At 39.8% G+C, this 12,115-nt stretch overlaps 1 pseudogene; it reads left to right on the top strand.

The window, feature by feature from the left end:
• The first annotated feature begins 10,656 nt into the window (after window positions 1-10,656).
• Window positions 10,657-10,785, top strand: LOC122801490 (annotated as a pseudogene).
• Window positions 10,786-12,115: the final 1,330 nt, after the last annotated feature.

The raw sequence follows: 12,115 nt of genomic DNA on the forward strand, positions 1-12,115 counted from the left end.
TCTCTGCAGCTGAATTTCAATTCAGTCCACAACCACATTTACACTAGGGAAACGTTTTACCACCAAGGATCATGAATCCAACTATACTTCACCTGGGTCGGGGTGGGGGGAGGGGGGGGGTCACACAAACTTAGAGAAAATATATATACAGACAGTCTATGTATTCCAGTGTCTCACACTGGAATATTAAGATGAGCATTCAGATGTGAGTAAACAAGCTGCATGTAGCTGGACAGTGAGTTACTAATAGATAACATGTGACAGCAATATATGCACTCAAATGTTCCAGATGAAAGAGTCCAGACATTTGCAATGAATTGAGTTGGCAAGGCCAGCAATGTGACACAAAAAATAAACCATGTACAAGTTAGTTACTAACAATCAACCTTTATCATCAGTACAAGTTTTTAATGAAAATAATGTATATAATTCCAGGAGAAGCATCCAAAGGAGAGTATGCCACCATCATGTATATGCTGATGGCGGAAGATGATGATGTCATCCCATTCAGCACTGAACATTTTAAAAGCACTTCAACAGACACCAGTTTAAATGTCAATCAAGAAAAATAAATCCTCAAAAGTTAAAGAAGCACAGGGACTTTGGGTTTCTTTAAGGAGAGACACTATTACAGTGAATTGTTACTGAGACAAAATAATTCTGCTATACTGAGGCCCAAGCACATAAAGGTGATAAAGCTAAAAAGAACACCTGGGAACCCACCTACCATAATACACCATTATGCCAAGTGTAATAGGGATCAATCACCTGTATTTTAAAATTTCAACGCTCGTATACTGACTTTTGTGAATCTGATATATATATATATATATATATATATATATATATATATATATATATACATAAATATATATATATATATATATATATATATATATATATATATACATACTTTTTTTTTTTTTTTAATGAAGGTTTTCCTTGAGTCAAACTGAATTCAGATTCATAGGTTCAAAGGTTTAATCTCCACCTGGCCTGCATTTTCTTCTTCAGTTCCCTGCAATATTTCATATATTATGCTTTCCACTTATGTACACTCCCACTTAAGTTTGACCATGTTGCGAACAACCAGTATTCTCGGCTACACATAGTCATTGCTCTTACCTCCTTCTCACCCCCCAAAGAAATGCTGTCACTGCTATTTCTGATTATATAACATTCTGTTAACCTTCAAGTACATTACTAGTCTTTAATTTTCATTTTCTTCTGCCTTACATAAATTAGCTTTTCTCAAACTCACCACTTTTACTTTCCTTGCCAGATGTGTTTAACCTACCCAGTTCGTCCAGTTTATTACCCCATTTACAATCTTTGTACAAAACGTTATTTTTTACTAATTAAGAAAGAGATACTCGTCATATTAGTTGATCTGTGAGAATATGTTTCGTTTCACATAATTGCCGTGTTTTCCCTACTTTTAAACCCAGTTTATCACAAATTCAAGAAATCTATAGCTTCCATACTCAGAGGAGCATGCACCTCCTGGCAAATCATGCCATGGTGTCACACTTTAGACTTCTAGGCGCAGTTAGCCCATAAAATCGCTAGTCTGACCACTATGTTCTTTGCAAGCAAACCTGATGGATACAACTACTATAAACTCAAATACAGAATTGTACACTTGACAAACATACATGAAAGTTCATCCAGCAAGTCAAGAAGCAGCCACTGCAAGATAGTCCCCTTGCAGTTTGACTGATAGTGAGTGCACATGCATTGTCTGCAGCAAATACCTCATGAGAATTGTGGGATGTGGTACAATTAAACCTTCCTGGGAGGCTGAAGCTGGAGACAGACCTAAAAAAATGAAATGTCTCAGTAGGCAAAGTCTTGAAACATCAGGTACCAAAGAAGGATCAACTCCTGGAATCAAAGCTCATGCAATAATATTAGATGGGAAGTGGTTATAGTACAATATTAACAAAGGTCACATTATTCAAAGAAGCAAAAAAAAAAGGAGATGGCTCTACTAATGGACAGGCAGTGTTAGCCAAAGGCAGTTTGCCACCTGACAGCAAAAGGCAATGTAGTCAGCAACACAGTAGAGCTGGGTGACCTTAGCCTCCCTACATAGAAAAAATAAATCAAATAATCAGTGGTCTGTCTCTAAAAGTGATACTTTCGTTTCAGGTAAAATGTGAGTTTGACCAGTGTCTGCAGAGTGTATAAGGAACTCAATTTTCCCTAGGTTCTGCCCTAGAAAAAAGGGGGAAAACTTCCTGTTGTAGTGGTATGTGTTGTTTCAATGTATGTAATTTTAGTACACTCTAATATGACACCTTTATAGAGAAAGAGTGATCATTTTATTATGTTTTTTTTTCCTGAATGATCATTATTTTTCCAGATTTATGTGACCTTGGACAAAGAGTATATACTTAATGGGGTATGGGAGGTGGTGAGACATCTTGACCTATAAAATGTTTATAATATGCTGTGTTCTTTTTCAAGAAAACCTTGGTATACTTGGTTAGATTATCTGTGCATTTGAGTTAATGGGGTTTATGCAGTTTAATGTTTACAAGAGTTTTGGGGTTTCTTATATGGCATTTTATGCCATTATGCAATAGCAAATGTGTATAGAGATTGTTTTAGATTTGTCAGATATAATCAACTCAATAATGTTTCCCACAAATAATGGAGTGCAGTTCCAAGATGTTATAATTAGTGGTAATGATGAAAACAAAAAGTGCTATCAAAGAAAAGAACATCAGATCCTTGGAACTAGTCTGTTCAAACAGAAAAAAGCAACACTGTTAATCATTAAATTCAAATCTGAAGAAGAAACAGATTTGTTAGTCATGGGAAGATCCAGATCTCCTTTCAGCCACTCTTTGGGGAGCCAGTGTTGGGATTCATTCCTGTTTTTCAAAATGATATAACACATCAACTTTTTGACAATCTGTACTTTGGCTCTGCAATAGTGAAAACCAAAATGAAACAGGTCTTTGTAGTTGGTTAGGAACACCTGTAAACTAATCAAATGAGGAAGTATAGATTACCTCTCCATTCTTATGAAGAACCTCTTCTGTTTAACAGAAAGGCTTTTTTGGCAACTTTAGATGCATTTGAGACCTTCACTACAGGGTCTTTTGGGATCATGGTATAAAACAGAGTAGCTATGCATAATGTTTCAGCTGGTAGTCATGTCAACCATGTAGGTCTTCCTAAAACTGTAGAGGAAAAGGGTTATAAACTGCAAGGGACCTGGTAGCATGAAAGTGTTTAATTCTTTCACTGACTTATGACAGTGAGTTTTTGTCTTACTTCAGGGAATTCTGCTAACCAATATGGAAGCACAGGAAAAGAGGGAAGATGTATGTTAATCATTCCAGCCACAGAAGGGAAAAATATCCAGCAAGCCCCCCATGCCCTACAGACCTAAGCAGAGCTACAATAGGACTTCATTTTTCATAGTGGTGAGAAAGGTCAATGTTTGGAACCAGATACAGGAGAGGGGTGAAACTGCAGCTAAGGAAGTCTTCCATAGCATCTGCAACTATGGAATATGAACATAGTTATGAGTGAGACATGTCCTGGTCTGTGGCCAACTGCATGCTACCCTTTGTGATTAAAACCACATAGAGCAGAAGGGGCTCTAATTTCAACTGTCCTTTCTAGACCAAGAATGGCATAGACCAAGAATGGCAAGAAACACTGCACTAACCCCTTCCAGGTACATATAAAATACTCTTTCCCCTGGGATCTACTCATCTTGCTCCAGGAGGAAGTCCAACAGGACTTCTCAATCCATTAGTAGAGCAACTGTCATCAGCATCTGACACTGAGAATGATAGGCAGTCTTCCCATTTGAGGCTGCTGAATGGAAGTTAATGAGATGATATGGCTGCTCTGGAACCACTACAAAATCACTGCCCACTGATATGCCTTCATCTTCATATGTGTAACTAAACAGTGAGAATGATGACTACCCCAGTGTGCAAGAAACATACAAAGGTCCAGGTTTCCATTCATCTGTGCATCCTCATTCATGCTACGAAAGACTACAAGTTCTAAGGACCCTGTTTGTGGCAGATAAGACTTATACTGAACAGCATCCAGTTTTGCCTAAATTTAGGAAAATTCCAGTGCTAGGACAACAAATAATTTATTCAGCTTATGGTATCTCCCAGGCCTTGATTCCACAGAAAGACTCAAGAAAGGGCTGTTAGCGAGTACAACTTTGACGGAGCCTCCAAAGCCATCTGGCAAGGTAGGAAAACATTAGGAGTCCCTTCTACTGCAAGGGTTCTGCCACCATATCAAGCATCTTGATAAACAGCATTATTTCCTAAAGAAAGTGAAACTACCCCAGTAAACTGAAGAAGTAATATGTGATGACCCCAGAGACTGTGGCAGATGTCATCCATTGTGCCAAGAAATGCCATCCAGGTGTTCGATAGCAGGGGCATAAAAGGTCGACATCTAGAATTTGATATATTAGAGAAGATTGCTGGAGTCACTTTGATCCAGAATGGGAAATAAAAAGTATGCCCTCTTTGAAAAAGAAACAGGCAACACTCAAACCACCTTCATTTTTTATGTAGACAGGTTAGGGTCTACAACCCTTTTAAAATATACGTTTGAAATTAGTCCAAGAATTCTGCGTGGGCCATCTAGTATTCCAGTAGTGCTCTTTCTGATTCACAGAATTTAGGATGCTATGGAGGTGGACACACTGTAGAGTAGGTTGCAATAAGCCCTGTAGAATAACAATTGCAAACCTAGCTCTAGCTCTGAAAGCAGTGCCTACTCTATAGCAGATGGAAAACTGAGATTCATGACCAGGTAGCTACCACAAAAGTAGCCTGTGCACTCAAACCCCCACCCCCCCAAAAGTCACAATCGTTGCTGTACCCCTAGTACTCTGGCCTCTCACAGTCACTTCAAACTTCTTTCTGTGATGAAGTTAACAGAACAAAATGCAATTAGCCAGCCAGTTAAGGCACTGTCTACATGGAAACTATGTTCCAGTTCTTCCCAGATGTAAAATACACAAATAATGGATCAGAGGTTCTGATTTTCTTAGTTTTATCAAGGTCAGACTTCAGTGGCCTGTGTATACCTAAGGAATGAAGAATTCTTTCTCCCTCATTCTGATAGATCAGGGAAGAAAACAATGAGTCGAACAGTTTGAAGTAAAACTACCACTACATTTGACATAAATGCAGCGTTTTTTCTATGACTTGAGCACCTGTAGTACAGAAATCCTCCTAGCTGAGGTGTTGGCCTGTAGCAAATCTTTTTTTCCTTGGTAGATATTTGAGGCAGCTGTGGCAACAGTCACAAAAAAGGAATATGTCAGCTTTTTTAAGGCATACTTTAAGTTTTGTGGAAGAAAAATAGCTTTTCTTTGTGATGTCAAATAGACCCACTTCAGGAAATGTTTAACTGCCTGAAGGCATGGTGGCCGATGTGGTTTTACAAGCATGCAGGTACAAATTGTTGAGAGGTGCACCTTTATAAAGCAATATACCACACCTAGGTTGAACGTCTCATTTAAGTATTGCAGAATCATGGATATCACTGCTGTGTTGTGATCCAGATCTTTCCAGTGGCATCAGGGAGGAAAATATTTTCCACTTCATTAAGTTGGATTTCCTTGTGCTAACCTTCTAAGCTTCTGTAAGAATGGTCATCAGCACGTCCTAAGAGAGCTGATGGCTGAAGAGGAAGAGTTAAGTTAGTAAGGCAGCATGCTGCTGCATTTTTATGTTTCATTGCATTAGGGCCTTCATTGGCCTCACGTAGGAGGTCTATTTTGAAAGGCAGCATGTGAGGTTTCATCTAAGATGTCTGAATGAGGAGAGGGATACAATGACATCTTGGCCAACAATGATGATATTAACAGTATCCTTGACCCCTCATCTTTTAGCTTCTGATTCAATCTGAGGAGGAGGGAGATCAGAGAGAAAGTGTACAAAAAAAAAAAACAAGTTCACTGAAAACAGAATGAATCCACTGCACTAGCTTCTTTGTATGGTGCTCTGGAGCAGAACTTTTTGAGTTGTTTGTTGTTTAGAGAGGCAAACAGGTCTACTTCTGGGACACCCCACCTGTGAACAATCTGGAGAAAATCATCCCTGTGCAACATCCATTTTTGAGGATTTGCAGTTAATCTGTTTAGCTGGTGCACTATTGAGTGCAACTGGAAGGGATATAGACTGGGCTTATGATCATCCTGCATTGCCATGGCCAACCTGTATAAGGGCTAAAAGTGTATCCTCCTTTGCCTGTTGATGTATTAAATTACAGTAGTGTTAGTGCTGTCACCTGCAAAACACATTTCTTCTAGATAGGGGTTGAATGCTGTCAGAGCCTGAATCAGGACTGTCAATTTACTTACATTTTTATACTTAATCCTATGAGTTGCATCCTAAACCTTTTCCACTTTGAGGTATTCAGAGTGTGCTATACAAGCTAAATCTTAAGCATTTGTGGTTATTACCCGACAGTAGGATTCCTGATCGAAAAGGATTGCTTGCTTCAGACTGACCTGGATGGACCAGCATTTTAGTTCTGTTCAGATACATGATAGCACAGGTTTAACTCTCCCAGGGAATGTGAATGCTGGCTCCAGGTACTTCATGGGTACTATAGGAGTGTTCTCATATGCATACTGGCCATGAGGACCATTAGATATGGGATCCTTGAATCCCAGTGCCTTCAGGAAATCTTTGTCTGTAACTATTGTATCTAGACTCTTCTACAATACTTCACCATGCCTGGGGGGTGTAGTTCATCTGGTTGTTGAAATCCAGTAAGAATACAAGGACATCGCTTTCTTTGGAAGGGGTGAGATATGACTTCAGGATACTGAAGGAAATTCCCAAGCACTGAAAGTAGGCTTTAGTTAATTGCAGAGCCATCTTCCCCTTCTCCTTGCATGGTATATGAAATAAGCCATTGTCCAGGTAGAGGTAAATATGAATGTCCCTGATTCTGCAGTAAACAATTACTTGCACCAGGCACTGTGTAAAAACCCTGGCTCCAGTAGCCAATCAACAGGCCAAAAAGACATATTGAGAGCCTTCCACATCAAAATCCGAGAAAGCACCAGTGGTCCCTGTGGATGGGTGTGTGAAGATAGGCAATCTTGAGATCCATGGTAACCATCAGAGCTTGAAGGAACATTAGTGAAAAGATGGCTTGCAATGCAGCATACTGAATTTAGAAATGAGATAGTTATTTAGCCATGACAGGTCCAGGATGTGCCTCAATGGGTCCTCCTTTCTGGTTAGTAGGAATAGTCTTAAGTAGAATCTTCTTTTCTGGTACTGGTTTGGCACAGGTTCTGTGTTGTGTAGTCTTAAAATATCATGTAAGATGGGGCCCAGATGCACTTGTTCCACTTTATGGGTGGGAAACCTACAATTTTTGGTTTTCTTAGAAAATGCAGACTGCTACCCTGATATATTATCAGCAGCACCCATTTGTGTTTGTAAAGATTTCACCATTGCTTATGCACCGGATTTCCCTCTCTACCTTTGGGGTAGATGTAATGAATGGAGGACAAGTTGCCAGTATAAATTTTGGAGATGAGGTGGGGTGGAATAAATTCCATGTAGTTGTGACTACTCCCTAGCGCTACACAGATGTGACACTCCCAGGCTTTCCCTTCTGATCTCCCTGCCACCTTTTCTTATCCTGGCCCTTCATTCTCTTGGTTTATTTACCTTTTTCATAAGGCCAAGACTTAGATGGTTAACGTCTGTCATATCCCATTCTGGCAGAGTGTAAGAAAACTGTTTCAAAGACTATATACTTCCCCTATACTTAATTTTTGAATATTCTCACCAATGGATGCCCCAAAAAGCAGCTCCTTATCAGGGTAGCATTAAACAGCTGCAATTTGAATCCTCTAGCAATGGCTATAGCCTATGATATGCATATCTTCTGATAACTAATCCTGTAAGCTGTCTCACTGGATTCTGCATCGACAGCATCATATCTACAGTTGATGGAGTGTTTAGCCACCTGACTGTGTGAAATCCCATAATTTTATTCTCTGATCCCTATCAGATATCTCTCTCTGATTTTCTCTTTCATCTGGTCTAAGACAGCAATTGAGTTCATATCTATCTGGAATTAATGGCTATGAAAGAGAGATGGCAGCTATCTACACTTTTTTCCCAAATTCGTAAAGCAATCTGCTTTCCTTATTGTTGGAAATAGTTCTGGGAGCAGAATGACGCCTTCAGTGAATTCACAGTCCACTGCTATTTCCACCACAGTTTCTTTTGTAAAGAAACTTGTGGGACTCTGGACCATATTCAATTTATCTGCCTTCTTATAGACAGAAGGCTGTGTCTGATTTCTTAGCAGCTGGTAATAATGCATCCTCCAGAGATACCGAGAGTGGATGAATTGCTGCAAAATTATAGAATGGCACACTCAGTAAATCAAAATATATTTTCTGGACATAGGAGACAGCTTTCGCTTCCCATTTGAAATGTTTTTTATCATACAAAGAATGTCTCTACATTGGATAACTGAGATTTCTTTTGCAGGTAAACAAAAGATATGTGTCATCAATGTCTATGTCACAGCTTTGAGGGAAGACACTTGGGAGAACTAATCCAGTTCTTCTTCCTTGCTCTGTGAGGAGTTGTGACATCCCCACTCTGGGCCAGTAATCAAGAAGCCTGAATCATCACCACTGACACTGGAGAGGAGCATTCACTTGGAACAAAAATGGATACACCCAGTATTTCCAGATGCAGCTCTCTTAATCAAGACAATTTTCCTTAAGAGCACATAGGGAACACACTCAGTCCTGGGTCTGGATTTCTCTGTCTCTCTCTCCCTCCAGGTCCCCAGTAAGACTCCCCACTGGAACACCTATAGAGTTGAGTCCTCTGCCGAGTGTCCAAGCCATGTCCTCCACCACTCTCTCTGTGAAATCAGTGCTTCGTGTCCCTGCCCCAAACAGCTGACACAAACACTCTTTGAGATTTGATTTTCACACACGCACACACACACACACACACACACACACACACACACACACACACACACACACACACACACACACACACACACACGGGAAAGGCTGGGACATATTTACCAGCTATGCCCCCTTCTGTCCAGACTATAAGGTAGTTACACCACCACCAGGCACTCCAAAGCCAGCTACTCTAAGGCTGTTTCAAGGCTACCCAATTACAATGAGTGAAATTAATATTAATACAAATGGTAGTTTGAATAAATAATAAAAAAACATGAATATACGGACTATCTATTTATAGTAAACACCAGAGTTTCAATCACAGGAAATATTAAAATAACACAGATGAATAGAGCCACAAAGATACAGAAAAACAGTACTTAACTAATCTTGCTATATTTTCCTGATTGATCTAAAGAATTACTATTCCCTGGTTACTTACAAGAGCAAGGCAAGATGATGTGAGGGGTCCTTTTCTGTCAGGTTACAAAAACAGACTGCTTTGAGACTTCAGTCTCACCTAGTATTAAAATATTATTTTTAGTGATGGATTACAGAAAGACATCACACAGATCTGATCATCTGACTTCTGGTTCCCATGCTACCCCCTTGGCTAGAAGCTGTCCAGATTTAGCACATATATCTCAATAATACACACATGCAGAGCCTTGCTAAGATCTGCAGCAGCTCCTGGAAGTCATAAAACAATTTTAAACTTCCACCCTTCCAGAGTAGCAATTACTTTGCCCCAAAGACAATGCAGAAATCTTCCTACTTCAGACTTTTTGTCTCTCGCTGCATTGAGAACTGAAAGATACAATCTTTATGGCCAAAGCCAAGTAATTTAATTTCAAACTGTTTTCAAAGTAAGGAGGATTGAGATTAACCTCTTCTCTTCCAATATCCTCTGTTAAAACATATACATTTAAACAATTACAATAACGCTTGTATATTTCTTTTTCTGTCCAGCAGGGCACACTGTTGGTCCATTTTTAACACAAACAGCTTTACAAATACATTTTTCACACAAGCATCTGTACAAATCAGTTTGATATACAAATGACATGCATGTAATTCTTTAACAATTTCTAGCTAGCCGTTCTAGCATATGTTACACATCCACTGCCCCACTTTTCCTGGCATTGCTAACAATACCTCACATTGTCACAAGAGTCATCATTTCTATCTGATGATGATTCCCTCTTTCTCTTTGCATAGGATACTCCAGACAATGACTGTTGATCTGCACTTGGCTGCAGGTTCTGCAGTACCTGAAGGAAGCTCTGAATCAAGATAATTTCCTAGGGAATCAACTGGTAATGGGGACAGAGCCCTATGCTACCGAAATGAATGGTGTGAGCAACCTTTATTGAGCTTCTCAGCATTCCCAGGTGGGGACCTGCCTTGGAAGCCAGAGACTGAGGAAGGGATTCTTGGACCTCCATACTCCAACCAGAAGCCCGCTCAAACTAGAATAGTGGGTACACCATCTGTCCATTCTGAGATGACAAAATGGAATTTGGCCATAGGTGTTCAAGGTGGGATGCCGTCTCACACCACTTGAGAACTCTGTGTTGAGTGAGACTTGTCTTGAGTTACAGGCATGCCTACCTTCAAAGTTCCTTTGCCATAAGCATTGGATACCTGAGACACTAGAGCTGCTTACTTGGGCTCTTCCTGGCAGGTGAATCATACTTACCTGGCAGGGGGGATACCATGATCAAGAAGGGGGTTTCTCCATTGCGAGGCTCTTCTATTGCACACTTTGGTTGGGTTGACCGCTATGATTTCCCAAATGTGGGAAACTTAGTTTTTTAAGCCTCTTAGTTTTGGTTTAAGCACTTCGTCTTCAGGCCTATTGTTTTACATTAAGCATGTTTATAGTCTGTACTTTTGTGGCAGGACAGGTAGCTTACATCCTTTTAAATTGGGAATTGCTGGTTGATGGCTTAGTGTGTCTGTTATTATCAAAAATGTCTTAGTTCTGGTTTAAGCGCTTGGGCTTCAGGCCAGCTATTTTACATTAAGAAGGTTTATGGTCTACACTCTTGTGGGAGGAGAGGATAGCCTCTGCCATTTTGAGCTGGGAGTTGCTGGTTGAAAGCTTATTGTGCCTGCTTATTTGAACTATTTTTTTCTGAAATTGTTGCACTTTGCTTATCATAGATTAGATTCAGACCTGTTGAGTCTAGTTCTGATTTTATAACTTGAGCACTAAACCAGGCTATCTTTTGTTGGAGAATATTCCCCTGCACTGTAGTGGCAGGAATGTGTAGTTGGAACTTATCTGATTGAAGGTTGCAGGAACAGGCTCAGTTTTCAGCTTTTTATTGGTTAATTTGTTTAAATCAGTTTGCTATCATTTGCCACATAAGCACCACGTTTGTATGGGTTTGCACTTGTTTTAGCAAAGCTCCACAGAGTTTGGTGACCAGCTACTGCTCTGCTGTATTTATCTGGTTAATCCAAGGCATATGCTGATATCTACAAAACATAAGTAGAATATTTCACTGTATATTGCACTTTTGAACTGCATTTTTACAATATCACTGCTTATTTAAACTTTTTTTTCTGAAATTGTTGCACTTTGCTGTAGCATAGTCTAGATTCAGACGTACTGAATTCTATTTCTGTTTGTATAACTTGAGCACTAAACCGGGCCATCTTTTGTTGGAAAGGGTTCCCTTGCACCCTAGTGGAAAGAGCATGCAGTTAGAACTCCTCTGATTGAAGGTTGTTAGAACAGGGATCAGTTTTGAGCTTTTTTATTAGGCAGTTTGTTTAAATCAATTTCTTCTTGTTTGTTACATAAGTACCATGTTTTTGAGGATTTGTGCTTGTTTGCGCATCACTCACTGCCAAGCAGCAGTGGGCACCGTTGGCGGTTATAGATGCAACACTTCTGCCTGAAAATTTTCCCTTAGTACTCTGCTGGTGCTCTATCGGTGAGTTTTCGTGATTTGTCTCTCACTGACAGGTGATATATTCAGTGAAGCTCCTGAGGTACCAACACAGATCCTACCCACTAGTCCTTCATATTTTTTCCACTTCTCCTGTCCTCTACTTTATGTCTTCAACATGTTTTCTGATCACACCAACTTACCTACCATTATGGATAATTTTCCACAGATTCTCCAGCCAGTCTGGTCA

Source organism: Protopterus annectens, chromosome 4.part1 (assembly GCF_019279795.1).
Source record: "Protopterus annectens isolate FY-2018-M chromosome 4.part1, PAN1.0, whole genome shotgun sequence".
In the NCBI taxonomy this organism is placed as follows: Eukaryota; Metazoa; Chordata; order Ceratodontiformes; family Protopteridae; genus Protopterus; species Protopterus annectens.